Source organism: Nipponia nippon, unplaced genomic scaffold, assembly GCF_047370975.1.
Source record: "Nipponia nippon isolate SJK-2023a ecotype South Korea unplaced genomic scaffold, ASM4737097v1 scaffold_110, whole genome shotgun sequence".
In the NCBI taxonomy this organism is placed as follows: domain Eukaryota; kingdom Metazoa; phylum Chordata; class Aves; order Pelecaniformes; family Threskiornithidae; genus Nipponia; species Nipponia nippon.
In genome coordinates, this window is record NW_028262303.1 from 1 (window position 1) to 21,811 (window position 21,811).

At 50.2% G+C, this 21,811-nt stretch overlaps 1 long non-coding RNA gene across 1 annotated transcript; it reads right to left on the reverse strand.

Moving 5' to 3' along the window:
- Positions 1 to 6,100: 6,100 nt before the first annotated feature.
- On the reverse strand, positions 6,101 to 10,238 carry LOC148056790 (uncharacterized). Its single transcript, XR_015702422.1, has 3 exons — positions 10,030 to 10,238; positions 7,282 to 7,381; positions 6,101 to 6,749 (listed from the first exon to the last, which is right to left on the reverse strand). It is a non-coding gene; the product is annotated as an uncharacterized LOC148056790 (long non-coding RNA).
- Positions 10,239 to 21,811: the final 11,573 nt, after the last annotated feature.

Here is a 21,811-nt window from a genome sequence, read left to right on the forward strand (position 1 = left end):
CTTCATCATCTCAAAAAAAACTAAAACAAAAAACAAAAAACCTCAAAACCTCCCAACCCAAAAACCCACAGCACACTAACAAACTAGCAACACAGTGCTGGCATTCAGCATCGGCCCATGAGCTGCCAACCGCTTCTGCGACACCCTCCTCCTCAAAAGCACCGCCTGCACCGCCCAGCTCCCCGGCTCCGCCGTCTGCCCCGCAAGAGAGGGGCGGCGAGGCATGTCGCTCGGTGCGCCTAGGATGCCAGGAGACAGGCCAAAGTTCCCGTGGCGCTCGGGGTGGAAATAGCCAGCCCCGGGGGGCCTCCCCCTCTACCACCCAGCTCACCTCAACTTTCTCGGCCGATTCTCAAGGCAGCCAGCACAGCTCCCACAAAACCAAACGGGAAATGATTAACCAACATGCCATTTCATACTTTACTATTAAATGACGACCCGGCTGACAACCACCTCGCCTCCGTCGTCCAGTGTGACCGTTTTCTCCTCTCCGGGAAGGCCACGCCCTCCCGATGATCACTGGCCACCAGGCACTGAGGACCCTAAGGAAAGAGAAACAACTCCTTGAAAACTAAAGACAGGGAACATTAATAATGTCTGAGGAAAAAAAAGCCAATGTATTAAATGACCAAACTAGGGCAACCAAGAGAAAAAAATGAACAACCAGGGGACAGTGAACTAAAAGAGAGACGGTGAAGAAGAGAATGTGAAAAAGCAAAGGTACTAAATAGAGACAAGAAGAGAAGAATTAAAAAAGGGAAACGGCAAACGGAATACAAGTAGACAGAAGCTTTTGTCGTGGTTTAACCCCCAGCCAGCAGCTAAGCACCACACAACCGCTACGGGGGGAGAAAATTGGAAGGTGGAAGTCAGAACACTCGTGGGTTAAAGGAAGAACAGTTTAACAATTGAAGGAAAAGACAACAGAATAGTAGTAATAGTACTAGTAGTAATAATAATAAACCAATAACAGTATACAAAGCAAGCGATTCACTCTACAGGTGCTCACCACTCGCCGACCGATGCCAAGCACGTCCCCGAGCAGCGATCGCTGACTTCCTGGCCAACGACCCCCGTTTCCCTACCGAGCGTGACGTCACACGGGAGGGAACAGCGCTTCTGGCCGGCGCGGGTCAGCTGAGCTGGCTGTGGCGCCTCCCAGCTTCTGGCGCACCGGGCAGAGCACGGGAAGCTGAAAGGTCCTTGAGCGGTGTAAGCGCTACTTAGCGACAAACAAAACGTCAGTGCGTTACCAACATTGTTCTCATCCTCAATCCAAACCGCAGCACTCTGCCAGCTACTTGGCCCAGCCCCGTCTTCGCTTCATGGGTCCCACCTGGGCTGCCCTAGCTGGAACCCATCAGGAACTGAGGCCATCACCCCAGCCCCACAGCACATCACTGCGTCCCCTGGACCCAACCGCAGCCGCTCACCCAGAGGCCAGGGGCTGGAAACACATCTGGGGTCACAAAGGAGGCAGCAAATGTTTGTTCCTTCACGCCCATCAGAAATCCCAGCAACGAGCTGGTTACGAGGCTTGGTGCCCAAAGGCAGCGGGACAGAGGGAAAAAGAGGGACGAGGAAAGCAGAAGGAAGGATGGAGGGAGGTAGAGAAGAGGGGTAGGACAGGGAGCCAGAAAACGGGATACTGGGAACAAGAGAGGGACGGGGAACCGCACAAGGGTGTTGAGAGAGAGAGAAATGGAGTGCAGCGAGGAGGAGGATGGGGAGATCCCACAGGAACAGGGAGCAACAGGGGGCAGGGGAGAGAGACAGAAGGGACCGAGCGGGACAACAGGAACAGCAGAGAGGGACAGAGAGAATAAGAGACACGCAGGCAGCGGCGGGGCGGGGCGGATAGAGGGAAGTACAAAAGGGGGAAAAAGCAAAAAGAATTAAAAAAAAGTGACAGGAAGTTGGATAGAGGCAGTCATAGAAATAGAAATTAAAAAGCAACAAACATAGGCAAGAATTAAAAATTAGAGAATGTAAGACAGAGCGAGAAATAGAAAGGGAACAGGACAGAGAGGCAGGACATGTAAAAAATTGTTAAAGGGAGCTATGTAGAGGGAGATTTGAAAGGGAAAATAAAAAACAATGGACTACAGGAAACACAGGAAAGAAAAATGGGACAGGGAACTAGATAAATGGAGACATAGAAATAAGACGTTAAAAGCAACATGGTACGTGACAGGAAAGTATTAAGAATAAGGGAAAGGGAACTAGATAAATGGAGACATAAAAAGAAAATTTTAAAAGCGACAGGGTAAGGAAAACCAGAAAAAATTAAAAACAGGGAGAGCAAACTGCGTAAAAGATGAGAGAGAGAAAAATTCAAAAAGGATGGGACAGGAAAGAATTAAAAAACAGGGATAGGGACCTTGATAAAAGTAGACCTAGAAGGAAACTTGAAAATGCAAAGAGGTACAGCACAGTCAGCAAAGAACTAAAAACAGGGACAGCAAACCAGATTACATATGGAAACAAAATTTTAAAAGCCGAGGGATAAAGAGAGGGGGAAATGAAAAAAATAGAGATGGCAATCTAAATAGAGACATACGAAGAAAAGAAATGAAGTGAAGCACAGGCTGGAGGACAGACAGGAAAGCATTAACAAATAAGCGCATTGGATGGGATAAAATTAGACATCGGAAAAATAAAAGCCACGTCTCTTAGGAAAGACAAGAAAAAACTACCAAATAAAGAAAGGGGGACAAAGAGAGAGACGCATACAAAGTAAATTTTAAAAGCAACGGGGTACACAACAGACCGCAAACTATTAAAAAGTAAGGATAGGGAGCTTGATCAAAGTAGATGTAGAAAGAAAATTTCAAAAGCAACTGGGTAGAGGACAAACAGAAAGAAAATTAAACACAGAGGCAGCAAACTAGATAAAAGTAGACATAGAAACAAAAATTTTAAAGCCGAGGTACTAAGACAGGAAAGAATTAAAGAAATAGCAACAGCGAACCAAACAAATGCAGAGAGACAGAAATTGTAAAAAGCGACCGCACTAAGGAAAGATGAGAAATAATTAAAAAATAGTGACAGTGAACGGAATAAAGGTAGAAAATTTTTGAAGCAACAGAGTTTAGGGAAATAGAGGAAAAAATTTAAAAGTAGGGGCACTGAACTGAAACGGGGACATAGGAAGAAAATTGAAAATCAAAGGCACTAAGGAAATAATTAAAAATAAAGACATCGAAGGGAAAAATGTAGACAGGGAAAGAACGTTTTAAAAGTGATGGGTATGAGGGAAATAAAGGGAAAAAATTAAAAGATAGGGACAGCGAACTAAAACAGATGTGGAAAGAAAATTTAAAAAGCAACGGCACGAATGAAAGAAAAAGAAATAATTTTTTAAACAACAGCAAAGGGAATAAAAGTGGGCATAGAAAGAACATTTAATAAGCAGAGGGGAACTAGGGGAATAAAGGGGAAAAATTGAAAAATAGGGACAGCAAACTCAGAGATGGAGAAAGAACATTGAAAAAGCGAGGGCACTAAGGACAGACAAGAAATTATGAAAAGAAAAGACAGCAAAATAAAGACTGCAAAGGGAATAAACGTAGACAATTTTAAAAGCGACAGGGATTAGGGAAATCAAGGGAAAATTATGAGATAAAGGAGAGCAAACTAAAACAGAGATGTAAAAATAAAATTTTTAAAGTGACGGCACTAAGACAAGAAATTATTAAAAAAATTCAAAGGTAATAAAAGTAGGCATAGAAAGAAGATTTAATAAGCAGAGGGGAATTAGGGAAACAAAGGGAAAAAATAGGAAATAGGGACAGTGAACTAAAATAAATGCAGAAAGAAACTCTAAAAAGCAAGGGCACTAACCAAAGACAAGAAATTATTAAAAGACAAGACAGCAACATAAAGACAGTGAACGAGGTAAAAGTAGAAAAATCTGAAAAGCAAGGGGGATTAGGGAAATAAAATGGAAAAATTTAAAAATAGGGACTGAACTAAAACCGAGATGTAGAAAGAAAAGAAATAATTAAAAAATAAAGGCATCAAAAGTAAGAAAAGTAAGCATAGAAAGAACATTTTAAAAGGGGGCGATAAGGGAAAAATTAAAACATAGAGACAGCAGGCTAGAACAGATTAAAATAGACCATCTAAAAAGCAAAGGAATTAAAGAAAGGCAAGAAGTAATTAAAAGAACAGCATAATAAAGACTGGGAACGGCATAAAAGAAAATTTTAAAAAGTAACAGGGATTAGAGAAATAAATGGAAAAATTAAAAAATAGTGGCAGTGAACTTAAAGAGATGGAGAAGGAAAATTTAAAAAGTGAGGGCACTATGGAAAGACAAGAAATAATTAAAACATAAATACAGGGAAATAATGACAGCTACTGGAACAAAAGGAGACAGAAAACTTTAAAAGAAACTGTGATTAAGGAAATAAGGATAACATTCAAAAATAGCATCACTGAACTACAATGGAGATGATGAAAGAAAATCTAAAAAGCGATAGCACTAAGGAAAGACAAGAAAGGACAATCAAAAACTAACAGCAGCAAACGGGATAAAAGTAGAACATTTTAAAAGCCAAAGGACGGAGAAAGGAAAGAACTAAAAAATAGCAGCAGTGAACTACAATGCAGAAATAAAAAAAAAAATGCACTAAGGAAATACAAGAAATCATTCAAAACTACAGATGGTGAACAGGAGAAAAGTGGGCAGAGAAAGAAAATTTGCAAAGCCATGAGCATTAGGGAAAAGAAGGGGAGGGAACTAAAAACTAGGGACAGCAAACGAAAGGCAGAGCAAGAAAATTTAAAACGGGAGGGCCCCAAGGAAAGACAAGAAATAATTAACTAGAGCACAATAAAGACAGCAAAGGGGATAAAAGGAGACAGAAAATTTAAAAGCAATGGAGATTAAAGCCATATTGAGCAAATGAAAAAACGGCGATGGCAAACTATAAGGAAAATAAGGAAAAAATTAATCGAAACTGTGAACTAAAAGAGAGATGTAGAATTAAAAAATTGTAAAAGCAATGGCAGTAATGAAAAACAAGAAAAAATAATTAACATCTCATGACAGCAAAGGAGATAAAAGTAGAAAATTTTAAAAACCAATGCTCAAGATTAAGAAAGGAAAAAAGGAAAACCCAAATATTAAGATTAAGAAAGGAAAGCACTAAAAAATAGTGACAGCTAACTACAACACAGACATAAATAGACATTTTAAAAAGCAAAGGCACTAAGGAAAGACAAGAAATCATTAAAAAATAAAGACAGTGAACAGGATAAAAGTAGGCATAGAAAGAAAACTAAAAGAAAAAGAAAACAAACTAAGAGAGAGCTGTGGAAAGAAAATTTTAAAAGGTAGGGCACTAAGGAAAGACAAAAAAATAATTAAAGATAAATACATCAAAATAAAGACAGGAAATGGTATAAAAACAGACAAACTTTTAAAAGCAATGGTGATTAAGGAAATAAGGAAAAAATTTTAAAATCCCATTGGTGAACTAAAATGGAGATGGAAAAGAAGATTTAAAAAGTGATGGCACTAAGGAAAAACAAGAAAGAATAATTAAAAGTTAATGACAGCAAACAAGATGCAAGTAGAAATTTTAAAAGCCAAAGGATTAAGAGAGGAAAGCAGTACAAAGTAGCAACATTGAACTACAATGCAGACATAGACAGAAATTTTTAAAAGCGACAGTGCTAAGGAAAGACAAGAAATCATTCAAAATAAAGACAGTGAACGGAATAAAAGGAGGCATAGAAAGAAAACTTAAAAAGCAATCAGCATTAGGGACAGTGCACTAAAACAGAGATGCAGAAACAAAATTTTAAAAAGCAAGGGCACTAAGGAAAGACAAGAAATAATTGGGAAAATTAAAAAACAGGACATCAGGAAGTGATTTAAAAACCCGCATCGGTGAACTAAAACGGAGACGGAAAAAATGGAAAAAGACAGAAAATTATTTTTGAATCATTTATATAATACAGCAGATATAGGTTTGTATTTGGAAATCCTTCTTTTTTTATATATATATATATATATATATATATATGAATACTGTATATATACATATGAATATTATTTTTTATATATATATATATATATATAAAGGCGAGAGATTTTTCTCTACTGCAATGCCTCACACCCGTATTTACAGTTTTGAACGTTTTTGATCACACACACGAATTTTCGAGGCCGATTCCTCCTCTTTTGTCCACGTCTCTCCTTGGACCTGGATCGCTTTTAGTACGGACGCTAGTATCTCAGTAAGCTTTTCAAGTACTACTCTAAGATATTTTCAAAACTTATTGACTGAAAAAGCACACAGCTTCTATGACGAAAACAAAGCCTGTTTCTTCTGAACGCCTGAACTCTTACAAACGGCGTCTTTCCTCTTTTAGGACGCAACTATTTTCCCGATATCATTTCCTAGTAAGCGCACAGAAACAGAAGATTGCGCTTTCAGGAAGGCAAAATAAACGGAGGGAAGTCGGCTTTGCACAGGCAGAACACGCTCCAGCGCAGACCTTCTTTTCCTTTTAGGATCTGCGTTAAAATAGTTCCTAGAAAAACTACAGAAGGAAGGAGAGCTGGCGCATTCTTGACGTTAACTTTGAAGTCCATGCTCCAAGCGCCTTAGGAAAAACGCGGACACGCATCGCGGACGTACCTTGTACTCGCAGACCGCTACGCAGCCTTTCCGTCCGTCTTGCGCTTTCACGGCAGAAGAAAGGGCGACCACGGTGAAACGGCGGCAGCTGACACTCTGCTGAGAGAGGAAAAAAAACCTGTAGCATAAAGCTGGGGAGGAGTCCCAAGCTGCCCGGTTTTGTGAAGTCTTGCGAAGGCTACAGCCGAGCGAAGGAAAAAATAGCCCTTTGGAACATATTGCCAAACAACATTCGGCAATAAAACTCGGAGGCGTTTGACACGCGCCCATTTTTTGGTAACTTGCTATTTGCTTCCTGTTATCGTTGTTCTTCCTTCAGAACCTCTACTTGGAGCCAACTTCTTTGCTACCGGTTCAAGCGTTTCCCTTCCTGGTATTACTAGCACACGGGCCCAGGCAAGTCCCTGAACTGCTCTTCCGAACTTCTCCAAACGACAATTACAGCCACGAAAGAGGACTTCAAGAGAGGAAAAGGAGAGGCCGGGCAGCAAAAAAGCTCTGCAGGCTGCCACCAGTCAACATTCCACTCTTTTTTTTTTTTTTTTCTTTTAAATACACCCCCCCCCCGCCCCCAAATACAAACAAAAAAACCCCATGACCTTGTATTTTTTTTCCTTTGGGAGCTCACCCCTGTCTCAGCACAGTGTCCTCCACAGAGCAGGAAGCGCAGACGATCTGTATCCCGATCTGCACGCGACGAATCCGTGTTCAGAAGAAATAGGCCAGATCTGTAAGACCGGTGTTATTTTGGGGGTTTTAACAATCACAACGCAATTGCATCGACCGACGCGTTTGTGAGAAAACTCCTTAACTTCTAAACGTAGCACCTCCTTGGGTAAAAAAACGTGTGCGAGACTGAAAAAAAGGGATGATTCAGAGCTCCCGCTCACGATGGAGCCGTGGCGAAAGGAATGAAAGTGAAGACAAACAGCAGCAACAGGAAGTGAAATTCGGCTTTAATTCTAGGCACGTGCTTAAGAGACTCTCCAAGCCCACACCTCAATCCTAGGAGCGACTAGCCCTTTTCTGGAAGGACAAACTTTGTTACTTCAAAGTCCTAGACCGAAGGCTCCACGGAACAGAACGTGCACCGAGCCACAGGCCACCGTGCCACCGACGCTCTGATGGCAAAGAAAAACCAAGGAAAACTAAAGTTTAAAGATCGGTTTCCATCGCGTTTCATTCCTGACGTTTCCACTGGCACCTAGGTGCTCCAAAATGAACTCTACTGACACCGCATGTTACTAACAATTTAGTTCTGCGTATCAAAACAACAGGCTATTTCCAGCTCGCCCATCAAAGTAGCACGACCGACCAGAAGAGAAACACCGGACCCTAAAGAAGGGAACAGGCAGCTCTTCATTTCTCCTAGAGGAAAGTCTGTTCTTTTGCCCGGAAGGCAAACAGCCGAAACTGCCAAGGGAGCACTGCAGGAACGCGGCGCGCTCTCTCAGCTGCAATTTGTCATCGGCTTTTCTGCACGGGCAGCGGCTTTGCCTTTCCTCTGGCTTTGATGTGGCGCCCCTGGAGCGTCCTTGACCCGGCAAGGGTTTCTCCCCGCTCCCGCAGCCCCAGACACGCGATTACCTGAGCGCCGAGCGGAATCACCCACGCGGGATTTTCTTCCCGGGACGCAGAAGGTGACGCTGGGAAAGGAGGAGGCAAAAAAGGAAGCGGTTTGTCCGGCAGCCACGGCCCTAGAAACTACACCTCCCGGCATGCCCCGGGGAACCAACGTGGCCGACCAAAAGCCCCGGATGCCAGGGGACGCAGCCCTCCGTGCTTTGGGATCCTGCGGGGACACCGTTCACCGCGCCACCGCCGCACGTGGAAGCCCCGCCGAGCCCCCAGCGCGGCTCCCCCCGCCGCCCGGCCCCGGAGCGGAGCGGAGCGGCGCGGCTCGGCGCGGCGCCCCCCCGCACCGGCGCGGCGCCCGCCCAACTCCGGGCTCACCTCGCCACCGGCCCCGACCCGACGCGCCCCCCCCTCGCCCGGCTCCGGGAAGCCCCGCCCGCCCGGCTCCCACACGGCACCGAACCCTCCCCGCTCCGTGCCTCCCGCCGGCCCGCCGCTCCCCCGCAGGCAAGGGAAAGGAGGAGGCAAAAAAGGAAGCGGTTTGCCCGGCAGCCACGGCCCTAGAAACTACACCTCCCGGCATGCCCCGGGGAACCAACGTGACCGACCAAAAGCCCCGGATGCCGCGAGACGCAACCCTCCGTGCTTTGGGACCCTGCGGGGACACCGTTCCCCCCGCCGCCGCCGCACGTGGAAGCCCCGCCGAGCCCCCAGCGCGGCTCCGGGCAGCCCCCGCCAACACCTCCGGCTGCCCGCCCCCGCCCGGCGCCGACGCGGCGCGGCGCCCCCCCGCCGCCCGGCCCCGGACCGGCGCGGCGCGGCGCCCGCCCGGCCCCGGAGCGGCGCGGCTCGGCGCGGCACCCCCCCGCCCCGGAGCGGCGCGGCTCGGCGCGGCGCTCCCCCGCTGCCCAACCCCGGCTCGGCGCGGCGCTCCCCCCGCCGCCCGGCCCCGGAGCGGCGCGGCTCGGCGCGGCGCCCCCCCCCCGCCCGGCCCCGGAGCGGCGCGGCTCGGCGCGGCGCCCCCCCCGCCGCCCGGCCCCGGAGCGGCGCGGCTCGGCGCGGCGCCCCCCGCCGCCGCCCGGCCCCGGAGCGGCGCGGCTCGGCGCGGCGCCCCCCCCGCCGCCCGGCCCCGGCGCGGCTCGGCGCTCCCCCGCCGCCCGGCCCCGGACCGGCGCGGCGCTCCCCCGCCGCCCGGCCCCGGACCGGCGCGGCTCCCCCCCCGCCCGGCCCCGGCGCGGCGCGGCTCGGCGCTCCCCCGCCGCCCGGCCCCGGCGGGGCTCGGTGCGGCGCCTCTCCGCCGCCCGGCCCCGGACCGGCGCGGCGCCTGCCCAGCATCGAATCAGTGCGGCTCAGATCGGCGCGGCGGCCCCCGGCGCCCGGCCCCAGAGCGGCGCGGCTCGGCGCGGCGCCCGCCCGGCCCCGGACCGGCGCGGCTCGGCTCGGCGCGACGCTCTCCCGCCGCCCGGCCCCGGCGCGGCTCGGCGCTGCCCCGCCGCCCGGCCCCGGCGCGGCTCGGCGCTGCCCCGCCGCCCGGCCCCGCGCGGCTCGGCGCTGCCCCGCCGCCCGGCCCGCACCGGCGCGGCGCCCGCCCAGCATCGAACCAGCGCGGCTCAGCTCGGCGCGGCGCCCCCCGCCGCCCGGCCCCGGAGCGGCGCGGCGCCCCCCCGCCGCCCGGCCCCGGGAAGCCCCACCCGCCCGGCTCCCACACGGCACCGCACCCTCCCCGCTCCGTGCCTCCCGCCGGCCCGGCCGCTCCCCCCCCCCAGGCACCGCCGCCCTTCTCGGGACTTTCCCCGCTCACCTCCTCCCTGCCTGCAGCCGCAGCCGGGCTCCCGCTGGCCCCTCCGCGGGGGGAAGCTCCACCCACGGCGCGATGCCCGCCCCCGATGCACCTCGCAGGCGCTGGCGAAGCTCCGCCCTCCCAGCGGAAAACCCCGCCCTCTGCAGCCAAGCTCTGCCCTGCACACAGCACGCATGCGCCGGTGAAGCTCCGCCCCCTCGGCAAAGCTCCACCCTCCCATGGCAAAGCTCCGCCCCCCGCAGCAAAGCTCCGCCCCTGAGACAGCGCGCATGCGCAGACAAAGCTCCGCCCTTCACAGCAAACCTCCGCCCTCCCACGGCAAAGCTCCGCCCCCCCGCAGCAAAGCTCCGCCCCTGAGACAGCGCGCATGCGCAGACAAAGCTCCGCCCTTCACAGCAAACCTCCGCCCTCCCACGGCAAAGCTCCGCCCCCCCGCGGCAAGGCTCCGCCCCCGACGCATCGCGCATGCGCTGGTCAAGCTCCGCCCTCACCCGGCAAAGCTCCGCCCTCACCTGGCAAGGCTCCGCCCCCCCGCGGCAAAGCTCCGCCCCCGAGGCAGCGCGCATGCGCGGCAAAGCTCCGCCTTTCACATCAAAGCTCCGCCCCCACGGCAAAACTCCGCCCCGAGACAGCGCGCATGCGCCGGTTAAGCTCCGCCCTCACACGGCAAGCTCCGCCCACCCGCGGCAAAGCCCCGCCCTTCAGAGCAAAGCACCGCCCCCCACGGCAAGGCTCCGCCCCCGAGACAGCACGCATGCGCCAGTGAAGCTCCGCCCTCGCACGGCAAAGCTCCGCCTTACCACCGCTAGGCTCCGCCCCCCCGCGGCTAAGCTCCACCCCAACACAGTGCGCAGGCGTGGTCTCCAGGGGCGGGGCCTGTCGCTAGGGGTGGTGCCCTTCCCCTGCCCGGGGGCATCCAGGGGCGGGGCCCGGCGCTAGGGGCGGGGCCGCTCCACACCAGGACCGGGGCATTCGGCGGGGCGGGGCTGCAGCGGAGGCGGACGCCGCGGGGCGGGGCTGCAGCGGAGGCGGACGCGGCAGTGCTAGCAGCGGCAAGCGCCTCCCGTGCGGCGAGAGCGGCGCTTCCTTACCGGGAGGCAGCAACGGCTGCGGCGGCAGCACCCCGCGGCCACCGCGCTGTCGCATGCCCGTTACCGGCCACCGGCACCGGCGACCACGGGGACGCCACCGCCCCTGCGCGGCTCCCGCCCTGCAGTACCCGCTTTTGGCCGCCAGGCGGCAGCACCACACCAAGCCCGGCGCTCCGACCGCGCCCCGCGGGGAGAAAGGACTCGACCCCGGCCCGCCTGGGGCCGCCCGCAGCCGCCGCCGCCGCCGCCGCCGCCTTACGGGGGGGCGGGGGGTGTCACAAGCCTCGCCCTTCTCTGCCCCTGCTCCCGCTCACAGCCCACGCAGCCACAGCCATCGCCTCGCCACCAAAAAGCACCCAAGCGGCTCGAGCATTTCAGTCCTCTGCACTTGACAGCTTGCAGCGGCTGCTGGCCCTTTCTCTCCGCGCCCCCCACCCCAGCACCCAGCCGGGGGACGCAGCACAGGGAACCTGGTCAATACCTTTGCCTTGCCTCGGCTTTTTTGCCCCCAGAAAAAGCCCCCGGGAGTGCTGGATTCATCTGCATGTGGCATCAGGGGTGGGAGAGTGACACCAGCGAGTCAACAGACCCTGGAGAGATTTTAGTAAAAAAAAAAAAAAAAAAAGAAAAAAAAAAGAAAATAAAAGCGACACCGATGGCATCCTCAAGGCACTGAAAGCTGCTTTGCGTCAGAGGGGCAGCTACCTACGATTATCAGGAAGCGCTGCATGCGAGCAGACCACGGGCAAGCGCGCGATCTGCGAGCGAGCGATACGCTGGCGCCCCTCGGGCTCTGCTGCGGTGCCCTCTGCTCATCCTGCACACGCACCGGGCTTCCCGCGCAGGGCTTGCCGCTTAAACAAGACGCTGCGCCATGTTACTTACCGCCCTGCCCTGCGGCGTGCAAAGGAATGAGACGTGAAACAGGGAAAGCAAAGGGGCACGGCGGCCCCTCAGCTGGCCGCACCAGACGGCCGTAGAGCCCTGCCAGTTCCCTCGCTGCTCTGGACGGCAGCGCAGCTCCGCGCTCCCTGCCGCTCCCGCCAGCACGCGCGGCGCCCGCGCTTGGCCGCCTGCAGCGCGCGAGACTCGGGAGGCTGGAGGGGCCGCTCGCCTCCTTCGGCTGCTTCATTTGCCGCCTTAAAACAATCGCTTCCACGCTCCCTTTCTTCATTTCAGACCCCTCTCCACATCTCCTGGCCTGCAAGCCATTTGCAGCAAGCAACACGGCTGAAATCCTGTGCTGCTAGACACCTAGCTGTCATCTTGCTCCCACGCCCAAAGGCTTTGGGAACCTGAACCCCCTGCTTGGTTGGGCATCGAGACTGCGAGGCGAGAAACACGCCTGGACTCCACCAAGCCAGGCGCCTGCCACATCGCTCAGCACGGTGCTACGCGGCTGCCTGACCGACACCTTCTGCCGCTAAAACCAGAGCGCGGTTCCCTTCTGAAGAGTCACCGGCAGCGCGGAGAGTCCCTCGCCTTTCCCTGCGCCAGGTCCCCCGGGAACAGCGTCTCAGTCGGACTGGAGCGTGCAGCAGCCTCCGGTCGTCCCAGCCCCTCGCCCGTCCAGAAAGCGCCTGCCTGTAGCAGCGGCAGAACCGCTGCTGCCCAGAGGGGAAAGGAATGGCTCGGGGCAAAGCTCCCCAGGCTGCCCGTGTCCCGTGCGGAGCTGGGGGTCCAGAAGCAAAGGAGCTATGGGAGGGGGAGCAGGGGAGCGGGGGCACGAGACTGGAGGGCAGGGGACGCGGGGGGCACGTCACGGGGAAAAAAAACCCGCACGGGGGGAAAAACCTTGTGTGGGGGGACGTTTGGGTGGAGAGCACTTGGGAGGGCGCAGAGACAGGCAGAGGAGGACGGGGGGCGGAGACGGACACGGACGGACAGCGGCTGTGTGTGGGTAGAAAGGTGCACGGGGGGACACGGGTGGGGATGACCTGCACCAGGGGGTCCGCCCGGCATAATCCACAGCAGATAACTCACCTGGGATAAGCCGCAACGGATAGTCCGCTCCGGAGAAGGAATCCACGCCAGATAATCCCCAGCAATGCCCCTCAAACTGCCAGCGGTTCACCCCAAATTTGGCCCAAATTGGTGCGGGTTTTGCGTTTGGGTTTTTTGGTTTGTTGGCTTGTTTTTTTGTTGTTGTTCTTTTTTGTTTTTTCTTTTACATCATACAAAACTTGGGGGTTTCTGCTTTTCAAAACTATTCAGTTCTGGGGTTTTCCGGCGCTTTTCCACATCATAACAATGGGTCATTTTTGGTTTTCTGCGTTAAAATGTGGGGGGGGGGGGGTGTGGGTGTGTGCGCGCGCGCTTGCTTTCCAGCTGCACAAATCCAGGCGGATTCGGCTTTCCTGGGAGCCCCAAACCGTGTTGCTCTTGGATATTTTGCTCTTGGACTTGGATATTTTGACACTTTGGTATCTTAGACTTCGGTATCTACTTACAATTCTGTCTATTTAGACTTAGTTATCTGTTTACACTTCCATAGAACCTTTACTTCCATTACACAGACGACCTACTTTGGCTTACTCGGTGACACACGGTAAGCGTAGATACCTCTACCTATCCAGACTTTCTTCTGTTTTCAATTCCTTCATCTACATCATCTCTTTTTGCGTTTTAAACTCCTTTATTTCTTCACATATAGACAAGTTCTTTTTTATTTTAAAACCCTATCTATCTCCATTTAGATTTTTTAATAATTTCTAGAACGTAGCAGGTACAGGTTTGTATTTTGAAATCCTTTTCTCTCTCTCTCTCTCTCTAGAAATGAATATTATTTTTCAATATATATATATATAAAGGCGAGAGATTTTCCTCTACTGCAATGCCTCGCACCCGTATTTCCAGTTTTTAACATTTTTAATCACACACACACACACACACACACACACACGAGTTTTCAGGCATTTTGGGGCTGTGACCCCCCCTCCTCTGGGGGGGAACCTCCCCGTGACACCTTCATCCCCCACTCACCTGCTCCTCTGTTTCATCATCACACCCCCCGCCCCCAGGGACGTTGGGGTGCCCCAAATGACATCATCACCCCCCAGGCCCCTCCAACACTTTTTCATCACCCCCCCAAAAAAGGCACAAAACAAGGAACACAGCCCCGACCGGCAGCTCGCTACTTTAATAATGCCGTTTACATATGTAGGCGCCCCCCGAAAAGGGGAGCTCCGCCAGAGAAATAAAATGCGGGCAGCCCCCCCAGCCCCTGTCCCGCAAGCCGGCGGCTGCCCCACGCCGCGGGGGAGCCTGCCAGGGGACGGTGACGCACCTCTCGCTCAGGCTCTGCTCTGCCGTGCTCCCCCTCCGTTCCCGCGCTGGGACGGGCTCCCCGGGGCAGCGAACCTCCCCGCTCCCTCTTGGCCCGGCACTCTCCCCACCAGACAGCCCTCGCTGACGCACCCGCGGGGCACCCGCCGGAGACAGAGCCAGGAGCCTCCAGGCACGGGGCCGGCCCCTTACCCTCGGGACGCTTCACGACCGGCAGGCCAACCTGGGCCGGGGGGGACCTAGCGAGCATCACGAGACGCCTGCAACGAGACACCTGAAAAACAAAAATCCCAAGCGATATTTCCGCATGTGAAAAAAATAGCACAGCAGCGAGTAGAGGAATTCAGTCAGAGCAAGGGAGGGGAGAGCAGTTGAGCTCAAGGAGGATTCGAGGTAAGCAGGTCAGCTCAAAACACAAGACGTCCTTTAAAAGCTAGAGCGACCTGAACGCTTCCAATCAGCATGAAGACTAACCGGTACGATTCCAAACACGTTCTGCGCGTAAAAGTACGCGCTCTTGCCGGCGTTGGAAAACGTCTCACCCCTTCCTTACGGCACGGCTGCAGGGAGACAACCCTGCGAGGCTGCAGGACAAGGGCGTACCGCAATCAGAATCTACGCTTACAGATCCGCCGCAACAGCTACGGCCCTCGCGCTCCTGCGCAGCTTGCTGGCTCGGTCGATAAAGCTGGAAGCGAAGCGTAACGCTTTCGAGGGTAAAAGGAAAACCAGAGGACAAATCGCAGCAATTCGCTTCCTACTAAAAAAGCTGTGCGTGTGCTTACAGACATCCAATAAAAATACTTCTACTGGAGAAGGGCTGGATTTTCCTTTTGCGTTAATTTAACTTGCACAGCTGTGAATCGATACCAGCAGATTATCTGTCTCCAAGATACGCAGTTATCATTTGACCAGGGGTTTTTTGCGCCTTACGTCATTAGGAGCGACATCTGGCCAGCCGCGCTGCCCGAGAGAGATGCTACTGAACTGCCAGGGAAACGCACCCTTGAAAGCCAGACAGAAAGAAAAGTACTTCAGAGCACTCCGTCAAACGAGCGGGGGGGGGGGAAACCCGTAACGTTCAGTTGCCTCTCCTGGTCAACGTTTAGAACAAATACCTAACGGCTCAAATACACCTGAGCAATTGTACGCCACAGCTAGTTGGCAGTTAAAGTTGAAACAACGCCACAGCTAGTTGGCAGTTGCAGTTGAAACAATGCAAGGCAGTTTGTATAGACAATTTTAACTTTTTTTTTTTCCTAAAGTTACATCTAGGGTAGAAAAATCAGTGAGAGAAGAGATCCCCCATACGGTTTTACTTTGCGGGCGGAATCCAATCCCCGGGGCTGCAATGCCTAAGGCTACCAGAAAGGACCGGCAGATTTGCTAACGCTTTTGGCTGCACCGAAGCACGCAGAGGAACGCGTGTTGATGACATCTCGGCTGTTGCACCTGAGAACCAGCGATGCCATCAACTTCCGGAAGACGTGCTGTGCTCGGGTCTTTGGAAGCAAACGGACTTTTCTTTCTTTTTTTTTTTTTTTTTTCTTTTTTTTTTTTTAAGAGAGCGGAAAGTCTCGCTGCTGCTGACTTCTACTGCCAAGCGCATCATCTCTGAAGATCCCCACTCTGATGGGGAGTTCATAAAACACAACTTCTTTGAATGAGAAAGACTTCCATTCTGGAAAATCTCTTTCCAACTGAAGTAAGAAACCACACGCTGTAGGTTAAGGAAAAAGGACGCTGCCGAAGCAGTAACTCACCGAAACCACGTCAGGACTCGCTGTCGCTACTTACAAGGCTGGCAATGCTTCTCGGGAAAGCGACGCCGATTCCTCCTCTTTTGTCCACGTCTCTCCTTGGACCTGGATCGCTTTTAGTATGGGTGCCAGTATCTCAGTAAGCTTTTCAAGTACTACTGTAAGATATTTTCAAAACTTACTGACTGAAAAAGCACACAACAGACGATCCCTCAGAAACATCTGTAACGCGACGCTTCCCGGACACGTCCGCGCTTTAAGCGCAAGATAAGCAGGGCTCAAGAAACGCCATGCCGATGAGGCGACGCGTTCGAGACCCTCGGGAGGCTTACCGAGGGGCCCCATGATCACCAAGAGCTACGGAAACATCAAGACCCGAGAAAGCCAGGGTACGAGACACAGAAGACAGACTACGCAAAAGCAGAACGCACAGACACAGGATGGAACCGCCCTGCCCAGCCAACGTCAGCAGCGTGCTAAGAACAGTAACCCGGTCCTTTTCCCTTCCCAAAGGAGACTGCTCCTGGACAGGCCTCTCCCCGACACCAACTTTATAACCCCTCCCTGCAATTCCTATCCTTGATACCTCCTCAGCCCTCACCCCGCAACTGAGCTTTCAGAGGGCCAGGGATCTGAATCCACCCTCAAAAAAGAAAAAAAGAAAACCACCACACACCGAACTAGAACATTCCTGCACTCACTCAGTTCTTCTTCATCATCTCAAAAAAACCCAAAAACCAAAAAACAAAAAACCCCAAAACCTCCCAACCCAAAAACCCACAGCACACTAACAAACTAAAACACAGTGCTGGTATTCAGCATCGGTCTGGTTACTGCCAACCGCTTCTGCGACACCCTCCTCCTCAAAAGCACCGCACCGCTCTGCTCCCCTGCTCCACGCCTGTTCTCAAGAAAGATGCTGCGGCTGTCGCTCGGTGCGCCTAGGATGCCAGGAGACACAAAGTTCCCGTGGCGCTCGGGTGAAATAGCCAGCCCCGTGTGCCTCCCCTCTACCACCCAGCTCACCTCAACTTCTCGGCCGATTCTCAAGGCAGCCAGCACAGCTCCCACAAAACCAAACGGGAAATGATTAACCAACATGCCATTTCATACTTTACTATTAAATGACGACCCGGCTGACAACCACCTCGCCTCCTCCAGCCGCTCCTCAGCGGGAAGCTACGCCCCCTCCGAGGCTGTTAAAAGGGAGGACCCTAAGGAAAGAGAACAACTCCTTGAAAACTAAAGACAGGGAACGGGATAAAAGCAAAAAAAAGTCAATAATGACGGGAATTAGGGCAACAAAGAGAAAAAAATGAAAACCGGGGACAGTGAACTAAAAGAGAGACGTAGGAAGACAATTGAAAAAGCAAAGGTACTAATAGAGACAAGGAAGAATTAAAAAAGGGAAACGGCAAACGGAATACAAGTAGACAGAAGCTTTTGTCGTGGTTTAACCCCAGCCAGCAGCTAAGCACCACACAGCCGCTACGGGGGAGAAAATTGGAAGGGTGGAAGTCAGAACACTCGTGGGTTAAAGGAAGAACAGTTTAACAATTGAAGGAAAAGACAACAGAATAGTAGTAATAGTACTAGTAGTAATAATAATAAACCAATAACAGTATACAAAGCAAGCGATTCACTCTACAGGTGCTCACCACTCGCCGACCGATGCCAAGCACGTCCCCGAGCAGCGATCGCTGACTCCTGGCCAACGACCCCCCGTTTCCCTACCGAGCGTGACGTCACACGGGAGGGAACAGCGCTTCGGCCGGCGCGGGTCAGCTGAGCTGGCTGTGGCGCCTCCCAGCTTCTGGCGCACCGGGCAGAGCACGGGAAGCTGAAAGGTCCTTGAGCGGTGTAAGCGCTACTTAGCGACAAACAAAACGTCAGTGCGTTACCAACATTGTTCTCATCCTCAATCCAAACCGCAGCACTGTGCCAGCTACTTGGCCCAGCCCCGTCTTCGCTTCATGGGTCCCACCTGGGCTGCCCTAGCTGGAACCCATCAGGAACTGAGGCCATCACCCCAGCCCCACAGCACATCACTGCGTCCCCTGGACCCAACCGCAGCCGCTCACCCAGAGGCCAGGGGCTGGAAACACATCTGGGGTCACAAAGGAGGCAGCAAATGTTTGTTCCTTCACGCCCATCAGAAATCCCAGCAACGAGCTGGTTACGAGGCTTGGTGCCCAAAGGCAGCGGGACAGAGGGAAAAGAGGGACGAGGAAAGCAGAAGGAAGGATGGAGGGAGGTAGAGAAGAGGGGTAGGACAGGGAGCCAGAAAACGGGATACTGGGAACAAGAGAGGGACGGGGAACCGCACAAGGGTGTTGAGAGAGAGAGAAATGGAGTGCAGCGAGGAGGAGGATGGGGAGATCCCACAGGAACAGGGAGCAACAGGGGGCAGGGGAGAGAGACAGAAGGGACCGAGCGGGACAACAGGAACAGCAGAGAGGGACAGAGAGAATAAGAGACACGCAGGCAGCGGCGGGGCGGGGCGGATAGAGGGAAGTACAAAAGGGGGAAAAAGCAAAAAGAATTAAAAAAAAGTGACAGGAAGTTGGATAGAGGCAGTCATAGAAATAGAAATTAAAAAGCAACAAACATAGGCAAGAATTAAAAATTAGAGAATGTAAGACAGAGCGAGAAATAGAAAGGGAACAGGACAGAGAGGCAGGACATGTAAAAAATTGTTAAAGGGAGCTATGTAGAGGGAGATTTGAAAGGGAAAATAAAAAACAATGGACTACAGGAAACACAGGAAAGAAAAATGGGACAGGGAACTAGATAAATGGAGAGATAGAAATAAGACGTTAAAAGCAACATGGTACGTGACAGGAAAGTATTAAGAATAAGGGAAAGGGAACTAGATAAATGGAGACATAAAAAGAAAATTTTAAAAGCGACAGGGTAAGGAAAACCAGAAAAAATTAAAAACAGGGAGAGCAAACTGCGTAAAAGATGAGAGAGAGAAAAATTCAAAAAGGATGGGACAGGAAAGAATTAAAAAACAGGGATAGGGACCTTGATAAAAGTAGACCTAGAAGGAAACTTGAAAATGCCAAGAGGTACAGCACAGTCAGCAAAGAACTAAAAACAGGGACAGCAAACCAGATTACATATGGAAACAAAATTTTAAAAGCCGAGGGATAAAGAGAGGGGAAAATGAAAAAAATAGAGATGGCAATCTAAATAGAGACATACGAAGAAAAGAGATGAAGTGAAGCACAGGCTGGAGGACAGACAGGAAAGCATTAACAAATAAGCGCATTGGATGGGATAAAATTAGACATCGGAAAAATAAAAGCCACGTCTCTTAGGAAAGACAAGAAAAAACTACCAAATAAAGAAAGGGGGACAAAGAGAGAGACGCATACAAAGTAAATTTTAAAAGCAACGGGGTACACAACAGACCGAAAACTATTAAAAAGTAAGGATAGGGAGCTTGATCAAAGTAGATGTAGAAAGAAAATTTCAAAAGCAACTGGGTAGAGGACAAACAGAAAGAAAATTAAACACAGAGGCAGCAAACTAGATAAAAGTAGACATAGAAACAAAAATTTTAAAGCCGAGGTACTAAGACAGGAAAGAATTAAAGAAATAGCAACAGCGAACCAAACAAATGCAGAGAGACAGAAATTGTAAAAAGCGACCGCGCTAAGGAAAGATGAGAAATAATTAAAAAATAATGACAGTGAACGGAATAAAGGTAGAAAATTTTTGAAGCAACAGAGTTTAGGGAAATAGAGGAAAAAATTTAAAAGTAGGGGCACTGAACTGAAACGGGGACATAGGAAGAAAATTGAAAATCAAAGGCACTAAGGAAATAATTAAAAATAAAGACATCGAAGGGAAAAACGTAGACAGGGAAAGAACGTTTTAAAAGTGATGGGTATGAGGGAAATAAAGGGAAAAAATTAAAAGATAGGGACAGCGAACTAAAACAGATGTGGAAAGAAAATTTAAAAAGCAACGGCACGAATGAAAGAAAAAGAAATAATTTTTTAAACAACAGCAAAGGGAATAAAAGTGGGCATAGAAAGAACATTTAATAAGCAGAGGGGAACTAGGGGAATAAAGGGGAAAAATTGAAAAATAGGGACAGCAAACTCAGAGATGGAGAAAGAACATTGAAAAAGCGAGGGCACTAAGGACAGACAAGAAATTATGAAAAGAAAAGACAGCAAAATAAAGACTGCAAAGGGAATAAACGTAGACAATTTTAAAAGCGACAGGGATTAGGGAAATCAAGGGAAAATTATGAGATAAGGAGAGCAAACTAAAACAGAGATGTAAAAATAAAATTTTTAAAGTGACGGCACTAAGACAAGAAATTATTAAAAAAATTCAAAGGTAATAAAAGTAGGCATAGAAAGAAGATTTAATAAGCAGAGGGGAATTAGGGAAACAAAGGAAAAAATTAGGAAATAGGGACAGTGAACTAAAATAAATGCAGAAAGAAACTCTAAAAAGCAAGGGCACTAACCAAAGACAAGAAATTATTAAAAGACAAGACAGCAACATAAAGACAGTGAACGAGGTAAAAGTAGAAAAATCTGAAAAGCAAGGGGGATTAGGGAAATAAAATGGAAAAATTTAAAAATAGGGACTGAACTAAAACCGAGATGTAGAAAGAAAAGAAATAATTAAAAAATAAAGGCATCAAAAGTAAGAAAAGTAAGCATAGAAAGAACATTTTAAAAGGGGGCGATAAGGGAAAAATTAAAACATAGAGACAGCAGGCTAGAACAGATTAAAATAGAACATCTAAAAAGCAAAGGAATTAAAGAAAGGCAAGAAGTAATTAAAAGAACAGCATAATAAAGACTGGGAACGGCATAAAAGAAAATTTTAAAAAGTAACAGGGATTAGAGAAATAAATGGAAAAATTAAAAAATAGTGGCAGTGAACTTAAAGAGATGGAGAAGGAAAATTTAAAAAGTGAGGGCACTATGGAAAGACAAGAAATAATTAAAACATAAATACAGGGAAATAATGACAGCTACTGGAACAAAAGGAGACAGAAAACTTTAAAAGAAACTGTGATTAAGGAAATAAGGATAACATTCAAAAATAGCATCACTGAACTACAATGGAGATGATGAAAGAAAATCTAAAAAGCGATAGCACTAAGGAAAGACAAGAAAGGACAATCAAAAACTAACAGCAGCAAACGGGATAAAAGTAGAACATTTTAAAAGCCAAAGGACGGAGAAAGGAAAGAACTAAAAAATAGCAGCAGTGAACTACAATGCAGAAATAAAAAAAAAAAAAATGCACTAAGGAAATACAAGAAATCATTCAAAACTACAGATGGTGAACAGGAGAAAAGTGGGCAGAGAAAGAAAATTTGCAAAGCCATGAGCATTAGGGAAAAGAAGGGGAGGGAACTAAAAACTAGGGACAGCAAACGAAAGGCAGAGCAAGAAAATTTAAAACGGGAGGGCCCCAAGGAAAGACAAGAAATAATTAACTAGAGCACAATAAAGACAGCAAAGGGGATAAAAGGAGACAGAAAATTTAAAAGCAATGGAGATTAAAGCCATATTGAGCAAATGAAAAAACGGCGATGGCAAACTATAAGGAAAATAAGGAAAAAATTAATCGAAACTGTGAACTAAAAGAGAGATGTAGAATTAAAAA